Genomic DNA, 14,365 nt, shown 5'->3' with positions numbered 1-14,365 from the left:
ACATAATAATGTACATTATTATAATAGAATGTAAACATTAGAAAGAGAATTGCGGGCTTTTAACGCTTGTCTGAGGGTGGGATATGCTAAACTCCATGAAAAGAGCTCTTCTACAAACATAAACATGTATTTTAAATATCATTGTTTTTTAAACAACGCTTGGATTTAAATTAAATTCCTGTACATGTAAGATATTCAGTTATAATGATAACTGCTACATATCCTCAGAAACACACACTAAATATGATTTAAAAGACAATTTTGTGATTAAATCAATAATTATGATAGCATATCACATATAGAGACGGGTTCGTTAAGTTATTTTTACGTCAAAAATTATCTATAAAGCATAATTGACGTCATAATGATGTTTTTTTACATTAATGGATGCAGTTTTATTTAATGTGACAATTAAGTGCAAAAATTGACAGTATTACGTATTATTGGTTAAAAAATATTACTTTCATATACCTATACGTTATATTTGAATATTAATTTAAAAAAACTGACAATCTAGTTGTTATCTACAATACTGAAAATCTTGTGCATATTTAGACTTGATTCTTCCTTGTTAGATTTCTAAGCGGGTTTAAAATATATAGAAAGTCGTTTTCAGTATACGAAGAGTACCCAAAAGTAGAAACAAATCAACACACACCTCGCGATGCATATTAAATGACATTAATTCCACAACATTATTGGTTATTGACAAATTTTAAATTCGATAATAATTTAATAAAAAACATAATGATATAGTATGTACCTACATGCACCCACGCATTTCTGCTTGATCATTATATTTATATCAAATGGATGATTTAGAAGAGAAGTTAAGTATCAATTTTGATTTTCAATTGGATGATTTTGAATATACGATTTCAGAGTTACCCAACGCGATAAAATAATTTATATTTACGTAATGGACAGTGAGCGTAATATATTGTTATGGAAATTTTATTCAAAACAAATTAAAAGTTACCGAAAACATGACTTAACTCCAATTAAGCATGTGCAGTGAATGGTCGCATTTAAAGTTAGGTTTTCTCCCATTTATAAACTGAAGTTTCGGCACATGGGGAACGATTGTTTATTCAATTTGTAGAAAGTAAAATACGAGATGGCGAGATAGAGAAAAGTAAAAGTGTGCGATCTCAAAATTATTATTGTGCGTACACTCGCTAAACATTTAGTATGGTCACTCGTTCATTCCAAACAGATAATTATTATTCTGAGATGAATGTTCACTTTCGCATATTATACCATGAAGGAGTTGCATCCGCTGGTAAGTGTTAAACGCAACAATGTTATACGTAAGTGTAATTTAAATGAAAGTAAAAAGTGGCAGTAGAAATGATATGATTATAGCATAGATAACGATACAATTATGCATCTACGTTATTTTAAAACGTGAAAAAATCTGCTGTTGGGAAATACTCGTACATACAGTTATTTCAAATGGAGGCGGTAATTTATCATGATTGCATTCCTACGTTTTTTTTTGTCATTTTCTTAAATTTTATTTTATTTGCGATATGAAATATTAATCAAGATGTGATACAGCAGAAGTTCTCAAAACCAAAATCCAATCCAATTATGGAACCATAACTGGGCTTATAATTTAACACTGTTTATATTTGTAAAAAAAACGGGATAAATTCAGAATGTTTCTGATTAAAACTAGGTAAAAATGTCTTCAATAATTGCATTAATTTAGAAATTAACATCATGATTTACTTTGACACAATTGTTTTAATGATTGCGATGATTTTTATAATATTTTAAAACATAAGTAATTATGGTATTTTAGATACGTGAAGAAATGTGAGCGTTTAAAAAAATTCATTTACCGATGAAAAATAAAAACAAGTTTTCTTCCATTAAATGAAAAACTTGGTAATCACAGAAATTTCTATTTCAAAAGTATGCAGGATTCATTTACCAAGCAAGTTTATCACGTTAGTTGCTTTCTAGTAATAAAAAGGTGACGAAAAAACAATCAATAACAAATTCGTAAATAAAAATGCAGACAAGTTAGCAATGTTCACATATAAAATGCTATACACACTATCGCCACAAACCCAAACGCTTATTTTCGTGGATGTATTTAATTTTTAAACGACGATCACTCGTGTTAGCGTCATTGTTTACAATACTTGAGGTCCTGGGTTGGATTCCCAATAAGACCAGAAAGAAATATTTTTTATTTTATTTACTGATGTGTTTTACACTGGACTATCATAATTTCCCTATCCGCACCAAGTGGTGCTTGGGGCACTGAATCGGTACTTCAATCGAATCAAATCTTGATCATTTACGTTACATAGAAGGTAAAGTGATCAGTCTTACGCTTCAGGTGTCGGTTCAGGAACGATTCAATATTGCAGCCTTAAAATCAATATTTCACGTCCAACTTACCAGGAATCGAACCTAGGATCCCAAGCATAGTCAATGAACGCACCGACCATTACACTACGAGGCGGACTTATCCCCACACGATTTCCATGTTCAGGATACCTGAGAGCAGTCATCGAGTCGAAAGCACTCGTCCAGGGTTCTGGTTATATTTCATATTATTCTTCATACGCCCGTATGTAAAAAAAAACTAAGCGATTTTTTAAAAAGGACATATATTTTCTAATACAATAAAATTTTCAAAAATTTTAGATTATGTTTTTTTTTTATTTGTATTTTGCTATATACGTAAACAAGTATCACGTATTGCTATCACCTTAATCATGTATATTATTTATCAATACTCGAACGAAAACTGCGATGAGATATTCATTCAGGGTCTTACTCTCCTCAAGATGTCCCTCACTTGTTGATGCATTGCCCCCTTTTCAGCTTTCAAAGACAACAGCTGGAGGCGCGATGCAGAGTTCTAGGTGAAGATCTATGCGACATCCCATCGGTGATAGGTAATAAAGAACTCACACGAGAGGTAGTATCATACATGATAAATATAGCGCAGGAAATTGGTAAAATAAACCAAAGTAGGGAACAAAATGCCGAACACTCCTCTAGTGGAACGGAAGGCCTGTTGACTACTGCCAACAGGCCGGCTTCTCCTGAAGAGTTTTAAGTGGTTTTCTCTCCACGTAAGCAAATGCTGAGAAGTTCCTGATTAGCCCACATTAATATATCCCTCCTGATCCCAATAGTTTAGATAAATTTTAAGATATTTAATTGCAGAAAAATCCACGTTTTGAAATATCAACTTTGTTATATTATAAGCAAGGTAAATAATAAAGCAACTACCATATAAAAAAAAGGGTCTTACTTATAAATACTTATAAACCTCGCATAGTTTAACAAACTCGGTTTAAATCTGGGATAGCGACCATATAAACTTATACCTGCACATTATGTGGTATAACGTTGAAATAAGCACGCGATCTGTCAAAAGTCATATTTTTCGGTAATCAAAATGGATAGTTTATCAGATTTTTTCTCAATTTTAAACAATTTCGAAGTCCTGCGACCTTTTCAATGCGATTCAAGTGATTTTTAATATTTAAAAAAATAATATCTGAAAAGTTTTCTTTATTTTCTCCATTACACTGAGAGTAGTCTCGATTTGACTTTGACGTTTGTTTGGTGTTGTTATAAAAGTTACTGCGCACGCGGACATATTTGTGTTGCCTCTTAAAAAAAAATGAAGCATGGATAACATCTAAATTGTTATTTCAGGTAATAAATATTTTTATAAGTAAACTTTTTTTTATATCGGTTATAAATAGTTAAACCGGGTTTAGTTATTTCTTAATGTAAACCTGGTATAAGGAAATCTAATAAGTAAGGCCCTATATGTATGAATCTGTACCCCCTTCAGGTTAACGGCCTTGTGGAAGTAAATAATAAACTTAATCGCGAACTTCAGCTGTAAATATAAAAGTGTGCCACGATAAACCTGACAAATGTAAAGTTTACCTGTTGTGACACTGTACCTGTATCTAGTACTCACCTTGGGTTGTACTTATATTATACTCGTTTAATAACCTTTTCATTTTTCTTTTTTTTTTACCCCAACAGGCCAAGAGACCCAATTACAGTGGTGAATTACAGCACAACACTCAGGCTTGAGAAAAATCAAATTCAATTTTCGTGCTCTCACTGGGAATCGAACCCAGAATCTTCCGTGCGTGAGTCAAGCGTCTTCACCGTTACACCGCGGAGGCTGCTATTGCAGTTTTGCGAAATCCAGTTTTCAATGCATCATCTCGTGAGACAAATAATGTGTATTTAGTGGGTAACTAAAAATGCTAATTTGTAAGTTTCCTAGTTGTAGTATTACTTCACGATATTATCTACTGATATTTATCTAGCAAAATTCTGAGAATAGGTGTCTCAGAAGAATATTGGGTGTGCGGTGGTTCGATTTTGTGAGGAATGAAGTAATAAGAGAACGGACGCAGCAAACTCCGGTGACAACTGTCATCAAGCAGAGAAGATACGGTTGGCTTGCCCATGAGCTGCGGATGCCTCCTTAGAAAAGCTTGAAGTAGAAACACATATTTTTTTTATTTTTCAAATTCCTAAGTCATGTCAACAGCAAACATAATCGAAGGGTATATATGACAAGATGTTTAAATGTGGAAGAAACTAAAAATGTATGCCAGGATCCAGGGCGCGTTTTATTAATATTTTTTATTTATATTTGGAGAAAAATACAAACGATGGCAATGGTTTATATTAAATATTAAATATTTTTTTGTTTTTTAGATTATTATGGATAGTCAGATATGATGGTAAGCTGCGCATAATCGCTTCTATACACGATTCGCCCCTGCGGCATACGCCTGCAAAGGTATTTATTTTATTGATTAGTATAATAAAGACGTTTACCGTGCACGGTCCGTCCATAGATTGAATGGAACCATTGCAATGCTTGATACCTAGGTAGGTACTTGTTTATGATTGAATTCCAGAAATTGAAATAATTAATTTTCAAATACTGAATTTAAGTAGGTACCTAGGTACTTGTTTATGGTTGAATTCCAAAACGTTAAATAAATAATTTTCAAATATACAATTCTTTTTGCCAATGTCCAAGTTCGCTTTTCTCACCAACCGGGGTGCATTCTATTTAGGTATGCGATTTTCAAAAATGTATTGAATGTCAGTTAATATTATTTTAGTATTGGCAAAAATCCAGTAAAAATAAATAAAAGGGTAAAAATGATAAGGAATTCAAGAAAATAATCTGATTGGGATTTGGGATCCATAAAAAAACGAATGTTATTTGTAAACATTAAAAAAACAACTTTTTTTTTAACAAAAAAAAAATTAATCCTTCCAATTTTTTCGTACATGCATTCTCGTCGAATGCAACCCTGGTGATGGATGAAAAAAATAATTACACTCCTAACTTTTTTCTACCGAATAAATGTAAGATTTTAATAGCTTTAAATATGCTCGTGACAAAGATCTACATTTCGCTGAAAACCGCACGTCAATCGGTCCATCGAGGACACACATACGAACACCACCTTTTGTATATCATATATAGATAAAATCAGCTGTAAGTTAACTAATATTTTTAGTAACTACATAAAATATATCTTACATAAAATCTGAGGAAGCAGTTCTAACAAACCAATCCATGTTTATTCAATAAATATTGTGGCTGTTTTATAACAAATTTAGCACTTAAATCGGTTGACACGATGGCATTATAAAATTAAACTATTAAATATAGCTCTTTTGTGATGAAATTATGGCATAAAATTGCTTTTTAATGAATTTCAAAGCACTTAACTCGAATTACTGTGTTGGTAGTTGGTACATATTTAACCTTTGTACCTAGTACCAAGTGACCGCTTACCTAATCGAAAACCTCACCTCACGCCCCTTAAATGTACACACTAAGGCAATTATTTTTTACCTTTAATTGTGTTCTTACGTTTTACCAATAAAGCTATTGATTGTTTAAATTTTGAGCTCATTTTTAAGTAGAAAATAATTGGGCTACAAAAACTAACTTGTTCTACATAATCTCTGACTACAAACTAGAAAAAAGTTAAAAAATATAGCGGGGATCGAACCTTAGATTCATATACCAAAACCAAACTAATAAATAAATAGTGATCTAACAGTTTATATCTAATTAATTTAATGCTAAATACTCGTAAATTATAATAACCGCAGACAAAAAATAGTAACTCAGCGAAACAAAACAATGACGTGAAAATAATTGATAAACTTTAATAGTAAATTAGCTGTTAATATGTAATAATTGTTATTGTTATTTAAACTGGGTGACAGCACACAGTAACTTAACAGTAACACTACCTGACCTAGAGATAAATACCGGAATATTAAAATTTGGTTCGCTATAAAAAGTAGTTTTTAATTATTTGATGTTTATTTAGTGCTATTTAAAGTTAATTGATTATCAATTTAAATGAATATATAATACTCGAATTTTGAAATACACAACAGTACCGTTTAACCGAATTTAATGAGACCGAAAAAGTTTCGATTAAACGAAAATTTAGTTAAACCGGAAAATATGTATCTTCATCGGTAAATATCGCGACATTACGGACGAAAATGTGTATTTTTGTTCGAAACCTCAAAGTATCTTCGCCAGTAACCTGTAATTAAGCATGTTTAGAAAAAAAATGTATTTTTCAAATAGAAAACTGAATTTTACTTCGTAGATAGAATTAAATATAAATTTTAACTCCTCATTGAAATACGTACCCTGGTGCAGGTTTGCTATAATTTAAATTTACTGTTTTTGCTGACTGACAATAATACAATATACAACAATATAATCCAAGCGTTAGTTACTGCCGAGCTGTTGGATTAAATTTAGTCGACATTGCACTCGCGTTGTGCAATTGTGCAGGAAATTATTACAAAATATTCTGCGGAGAAATATTCCTCAGTGCATAAAATAAATATTACAATAGTTTCTGCATTTTATGGACAATGTGTTAAATCGGACACTAGAAAACAGGTATGCATGTAAATTGCTTCATATACAAAAGAACATTCTTGCAACTTCGAACTCATACGTATGACAGTGTTTTTTGATTAATTGGACCAGTTTTAATTATTTCGTAATCGCAACAACATATCAAATGTACTAATTTAGGTTTAGACCTACATTTAAAAGAACATGTTTTACAGTTAGATGGAGTTACATAGGTACTCAGGTAAACACAAAGTTCAAATGAATGATTATTTTGCTCTTATTAAAACAGTTTTTCAACGGAGTTGTTACACAACAGTACATATTGCATAAAATCTGTTAATCCCAAATGACCATTGATATATTATATATCCCACACCGATGATCATTTCTCTATTCGCACCCAGTGGTCCACCAAATGCAGCGTATCTCAACATTTTAGGTACACGAAGGTAGAATGATCAGTCTTACGCTTCAGGTGCCAGTTCATGGACAATATCATTTGAGAATGTAAAAGCCATATAATAAAGAATAGTCCAGAAACCGCATACGCACATCAAGCAGAAGGCGACTAAACTAAATAAAATTATAGATTTTTTTATAATATCAAAATATTGATTTACATCCCCGATTTGTGACAGTTCTATCTATTTTTTACTGTCAAAATAACGCATTTGGCGCAATCAGTTGTCATTTTTCTCGGATCAATAATTTTACCATAGCACAATAGAAACCGTGCGTTTTATTATTAAATCTTACGATGACATGGCTATTTGGTTGAACTACAATAATTAAATAAGCCAATTTTATTTAAAAATATATTCTATATTACCTACTTCCTGTTCTTAAATGAGAGCATTGGTACTTGGTACAATCATAAAAACTGTATTTGAATCGTATTTTTAGGTTACAAAAAGTTATTGTAAGAGGGTTTCCTCTTGTGAAACGCAAAAAAATGTTAGTTGGGACCTAAAGGGTAAGTACCAAATAAAATATTTATCAAAAAATACGTACTTAAATAGGAACTTGGTGATTAATGAACAAGTGTTGGTAATTTAAATAAGATATTTTAATAAATATTACTTTCATACGTGCACTCTTTTACATGTGTTTTTTTATTAATTCAAAACCAATACTTACTTGTTTATTTTTATTACCTTTTACTTGTATTTTATTTTTTACTATTATATCAAATTGCATTGCAGTATTGGCAAATACGCATTTCATAGATAAATATTTTTATTTCTTATTTTTTCGTGATAATATATACTTGCTTGTTTATTAATTTAACTTAAAAATGTCTTTCTTGCTTACCGTAACACATTATTTATTGTTTGCTTTACAGAATTTATTTCATAAGCTTATGTCTTTGCATTTTTTGTTTATATGCTTACGGTTTTTTCTTGCATACTTTTGTTATTATTGTTTTTTTTTACTTTGTAAAACTTTTTATTATATCCTTTTTAACTAATTTCACATATTTTTTCTGTATATTATGTGTTTATCATTTAGTATGTTAGCATGTATTTCATTTTTAATTTTGTTAATGCCTTTTGTGCGTTAATGAACAAAATAAATAAAAAAATACATAGAAAAATTACTTATTAGATTATCTAAAATAGGTCAATCCCACATTCGGTTTTAAATATAGTAAAAACACAGCGTTTTTTTAATCAACTTTTTATGTGCTAATGTAGACATTGCAATTTGTATTAATTATTTAAATTTGTTGCAACAGAAAGGGAAAACATTTTTGAGGAGGGGATTCTCATAAATGTTTTCCCTCTCTGTTGCAATAAATTTAAATATGAACAACTCCCTAGGGAGAAAATCCAGCCAGTCTGCAAGCATCTGAACATACTTAAAACATTGTTGTATTATGTTCAAAAACTTGGCAGGTATTTGGATTTGTCTAATAAGATATCGGAAATTTTTCGACGTACGGTAACATTGCTTATGATAATTTTCCTAAATTTGGATAATATAAACCCACATTCCTTCCGCTGTTATTTGCACTGAGAAATAATTGAATATCCGGTTATCGGCAATCTGCTGAAGAATTTGTGGACAAACAAAAAACATTTGACTATTCCGTTATCAAAAATGGTTTGCTTATACTAACAAATCAATATGTGAGGAAGGCATTCAGTAGTTGTTGGGTTAACAGAGTCGGACTGACGATGTTTTAATAGTGGAATTTTACAATAGTGAAAAATGAACCCGTTTGTCTGAAAACTGGAAATAAAAAGTTTTTTCCACATCTTTTTGTAATAACCAAATATTTAGCAAATAAAAAATAAAAGCTTTCACTACAGTTTATGGTGGCTTTAGATCTAAATCGATAAACGTAGTTTCAAACGTGGTTTTTATCAAAATATTTACAATTTCGTAGCTTTTTAAAAATATTGTTATTAAGTTTCTTTTTTAATCACACAATTGAAATTACAAGAAAAAACATATTTTTGGCGTTAACATAGGTTACTTGGTTTGTTTCAAGATTTTACAGAATTATTTTATTGTACTGGATAAATAAAAACAAAACATAAATTAAACCAATTTCATCAACGCTATTGCAATAATAGGTTTATTCGATGCACGGATAATATTTAACGAGATTGCAAGACTGCATTATTTGGAAATAACACGGCAACAATCTTTGAGAATTATTTCTGAATTCAGTAATTTTAACGGATATTACAAGTTTTAGTTAATTTTATTCTTCTTCCGGATTGCGTGTATGTGGCTCTGTAGCGGAAGTTATAATTAATAAGCCAGCTTATGACATTACGCCATAGACAAATTTCTAAAAGCCACTATAGAAATAGGGCGGACGACGCAATGACAGATAAATAGTGTGAAGTGTGAAGTAAGTGCCGGTCTAGATTAGTGTGCACGCATGCGCACAGGTGCCGCATCTCACATGTTCCGTAATAGGAAGATGCAATACCCGTCATTTGATGTGATGCACAGTAGAAAACTACGCAAAACAAACTTTCTTTTTGCACCGTTTCTTTCCGGTGCGGTGTCTGACACTTCCTTCGGCACTTTTCAAACAACGTTTCTGATACGAATCTACGCAGACGATAAAGTAGCGTCACAACAAATTAAAATTGTGTATGTGGTTTACTGAGAAGATGCTAATGTCTTTGCAAAACTATTTAATTTAATTGATGAATTTTCATAATTTTTTTCTTAATGCCCGATTTATACGATGAAAAAAAACGTTTGTGAATAATTTGTAATTTCCTCGTGAATAAGAAAAATTATTTAGGAAAAATGTAACAGTTACACAAATACGCGTCAGAAATCTATTGAACACATTATAATATATTTTTTTGTTTATACTTTACAAAAAAGTGCTGTTGTTAGTTTAGAGAATAAGGATGAGCTCTTCCATTTTGTAATGTTCATATACAAATTTCCCAAAAAAAGTCATACGGGATTACAATTGGTTTTGTCTTCATAAAATAAATAACGTAATAATTTTTACAGCATTCCTCCAGAGTTAAGTTATTTTATAATCACTTACCTGATGAATTTTTGCGAAGATAACATACATAAGTATTGAATTTTCGCAGAAATCGACTATTGAAATAAAAATGCGCCAACATTCTTATCATATCACAGCGATGACAATATTCCAGAAAGCACGTATGTCAATATTTGTTGTAGTTTCATATGAATACAGGTGTAGTTGTATGTATTATTATTGTGAATTACAGAAAGAATAATTCTACATTTATATAAGTAAATACTGTTCTCGGCCATTGTACTAATATTTAACTAATGACAGCATATTCTTATTTTGTTTTAGAGAAAAATACACCAGATGTTGAGGAGATAATATAATATATGTAAGCTTGATTAGTGACTCAAACGTGGACATTACAACAATTCTTTGGAGTAAGTGAGATGTTTGCATTTTAGTAATTCTTCAAATATATTTATTATTCCTACGTTTGTCCGAGATATACAAGCCAATTTAGTGACACCCAATATTATGTATGTCAAGTCGTGATTATTGTTTGTTCTATGACTTTACTATCAGTAATATTTCAATACACACCAACGTGGTTTTTTACAATCAAAACAAAGATATTTAAGTGAATTGTTATATCACGTTTTAAAAAACAGTTATTGAAGATTACAACCAGCTTAATTCAATGTGCGAGATAAAACTAAAATCGACAATACTGTCACATTGTCACATATATCAAAATAGAAGTGAGCTAATATTAAATTACTAAATCTTTTAAGTATTCTGCATACGGTAGGTCAAGGCGGCATGTGGCAGTTCTATGAAGGACAGCAGTCTTAGTATTTTCCAGACAGTTTTCGTATTTGTGAATAAATCGCGGTTCCTGTAGAACTACGCCGGAAAACATAAAGGTCGTGCTCTAATTTATTACGCAGGACGTCGCGTCGTGACGTCAAAAATAAATATATAATATTATTATTGCGTGTCACATAACGAAATAAATTGTGATTCGTTTCAAGCTTGCCTGTTCTTCCTCGGAGCTAGAAAGCGGTTTAAGTTTATGAGATGGTAAGTACATAGAATAACCCCAGTGTAGTGTTTCTGATACATTATACCAGGGAAACATATCTCCGCGGCTGTAATGACTAGAAGGTCACTGCCAGTGCATCACCTTCAAATGGTATTGAGACCACTGGGTTATGTGTAATAAGACGACTTGCATCTCATCACTGCATCCTGCGTCTCCCGCGGAGTTCTGTGGGCGGAGGTCGCCGAACGAAGCATTTTAATGAAGGCAACTTAAACTGTATTGGCTCTTTCAACAAATGAGGAAAAATGAAATGCAAAAGAACGTTCGCAATAAAAAAAACAGAAGCACATCGACGGTGAAAATGAAAAGGTTCTAAACAACATGTATCAAATTTACAGAAGAGCCAATTAAAGATTTTTTATTTTTAATTATTAAAAAATCTCATATTATGAACTTTTATTTAAATTGTGCAAGAATTACGTGAAAATAATAGGCACATATGACTTTTAGTTATTAAAAAAAAATACAAACAAATTTAATTAGTTCTTTTGTAAAGTTGCTACATGTCGCTTAGTAACTCTTTTCTTTCCACCGTCAGTATGATAAATAACTCAGAACAAAGAAATAACAATACGACTATAAATATAAATATTATCGTCAATAATGACAGAGGAACTTGAAAACATATTTATTTATTTATTATATAGAAAAGCCGAGAGATCTATCCCAAAGAATTCCAAGTTGTGTTATAAATTGACTTATCTACACGTTTTGGACATTGGGGCATAAAAACAAAAGTTTCTCTTAGAAGATTTGACACGGTTGGGAACATGAAAATAAAATTGATTTTAACGGAGATGGGACATCACCTATAGCGTTAAATACTTTTAAAATGCATATAACGTCCATCCCCGTTCTACGTTTCTCCAATGAAAACGGATTGTGAGATTACTTTATTTTTAAACTGAAATTAAATATGAAATAAAATGAATGGTAGAATAGTTTATTGTGATTTTTAATCAAACTATGCGTGCCAATTTTCTTAGCACACCGGTGCGGTGCTATGAAGATTGCGGAACGAGATAAAGCAGGTGTCGGAAAATGGAAGTATTTTTTTGAATCTCTATAACAATGGTAACGTTGCAACCGTTTAATGGGTTAATGGTTTATTTTATTTATTACTGTTCTGGTACATAATTACATTAATTTTAACGCGCGTGAGAGATTATTTCATCGAGTTCGAGTTTAGTTTTATGGCTATAATCTACTATGTAGGTAATTTACAAAGCGTAGTTAACGTAAGTCTGAATGCGAGCATTTCTTCAATAAAAGAGAACGAAAAATTGAAAAACGTAACGTTTGGAGATAAGATACATCACCCGAAATATATTAAAAACGTTTACATACTTCTTAAATCTATTTTCAAGAAAGTCATAGGTACATTTGAACGTAGTTATGCAGAAAGCAGCCAGCCATAGAAAAGCGAAACTGAAATAATACCACTTTTATGAAAATAGTCAAAAATCGAATTTACACAACAGTTGACATGTTTTTGACTGACAAATAATAAAGAAAGAATTAATGAGTTTTTAACTATATGACAAACAAGAATGGTATTATATATTTGATCAGTTTAATTGATTTTTAAAGTACCGTAAGATTTTTTTTAGTGTTGTGGATGTTTTTTGCAAATTGAGAAATGCCGTTTTTGTAAAAGACACTATTTTGAGAAGGTGATTGTTACAGTTTTTCTTATGAAAGCGGCCTGGATGTTAGCAGAACATAGAATCGACCTTACTGCACCCGATAACACCAATATCTCATTTTTTCTAAATTGTGCACTGGCTGTTTTCTGCATAACTACGTTCATTTGCGAAATGTTTACAGTATAAACGTTTATTGTTACCTTTGTTTTCGAAATGGTGAAAGTGAGGATTTGATATGTAATCCTAGTACATCCAGTATTACGAAATGTTGTCTTTACCAGTAGAAATCACAAAAGTTCACCGAATGAACACAACACACATCAGGTCAGTAAGGACTGATAATTTTATCATTTATATTCAACACCGTGATTTCTAGTTTCAGGTTTTCTCAAACCGGGCGTCACTGGAAACAAGAAGCACCCAAGTTCGGATCGTGCTCTCGCTGTGTTCCTTCCCCGGGTGCGGGTGACAGGAGACAGGAGACAGAAACAACAACACCAAAATAAAACTAGACAAACTAACGTCATTAGCAACTCGCTCGCTGAGGGGAGAGTCGACGCGTCTGGACCGAACCGGAGGATGCGTCCGCTCCAGAAAAAACAAAAGAGTAACGAATATTAGTTTACTATTTTATGTATTACCGCCTATATCTAGGGCACTATTTGTAACACTACATATTTTACGAAGGTTTGTTTTTTAAACGGTTCGTTATCAAACATTTGCTCGTTTTATCACACGAGAGAATGTCATCAAACTGCACTGGTAAGACAGAAATCCATTTGAAAGATGTAGCCGGTTATCAGCACCGGCTGGCGAGACTCGATACAAACAGCCAGGTAGGCTGATCACAACATTCCGCGAGGTATATTTCTCGGACAAGTGCAGTGTTTACACTGAGCGCGTCAGGAGTGCGTCGTGGGTAGAGTAGCTCGCGTCTCGTGCGTACGTATGCGCCGCGCGCCCGCCACCTAGCGACTGGATTAATGCGGCGTGCGGCGTGTCCCGTCCAACTGGTTTGGTAGACGAGTAGAGATATTCCACTCACACTCGGCTCTCGGTTCTCGGTTCTACTGGCGGCTCTCGGCTCTCGGCCTCAGCCCGTGAAGCTTCATACTACGCTGCTAGGTACTCTGGCGCTGATATCCGAATGAATGGTTGTCCGCCGGAGTCCGCCGGATGAGGAGACTTTTTTCCCTCCACGAAGATATAATTCAACACGTTCATGTGTGGAT

General features: G+C 32.3%; 1 protein-coding gene across 1 annotated transcript in view; it reads right to left on the bottom strand.

The window, feature by feature from the left end:
* Window positions 1-14,110, bottom strand: part of LOC148281793 (rho GTPase-activating protein conundrum-like) — a 56,085-nt gene extending 41,975 nt beyond the window's left edge. Inside the window, exon 1 of the mRNA XM_088226062.1 lies at window positions 13,334-14,110. The gene's annotated coding sequence lies outside the window, so the exon portion shown is untranslated. The remainder of the gene's footprint in view (window positions 1-13,333) is intronic.
* Window positions 14,111-14,365: the final 255 nt, after the last annotated feature.

The sequence above is a fragment of the Micrasema longulum genome, unplaced genomic scaffold, assembly GCF_059751315.1.
Source record: "Micrasema longulum isolate JH-2025_06_02 unplaced genomic scaffold, ASM5975131v1 h1tg000406l, whole genome shotgun sequence".
NCBI classification, from domain to species: Eukaryota; Metazoa; Arthropoda; class Insecta; order Trichoptera; family Brachycentridae; genus Micrasema; species Micrasema longulum.
The sequence above is the reverse complement of the archived record's forward strand: the minus strand, read 5'-3'. Positions and strand labels throughout refer to the sequence as shown.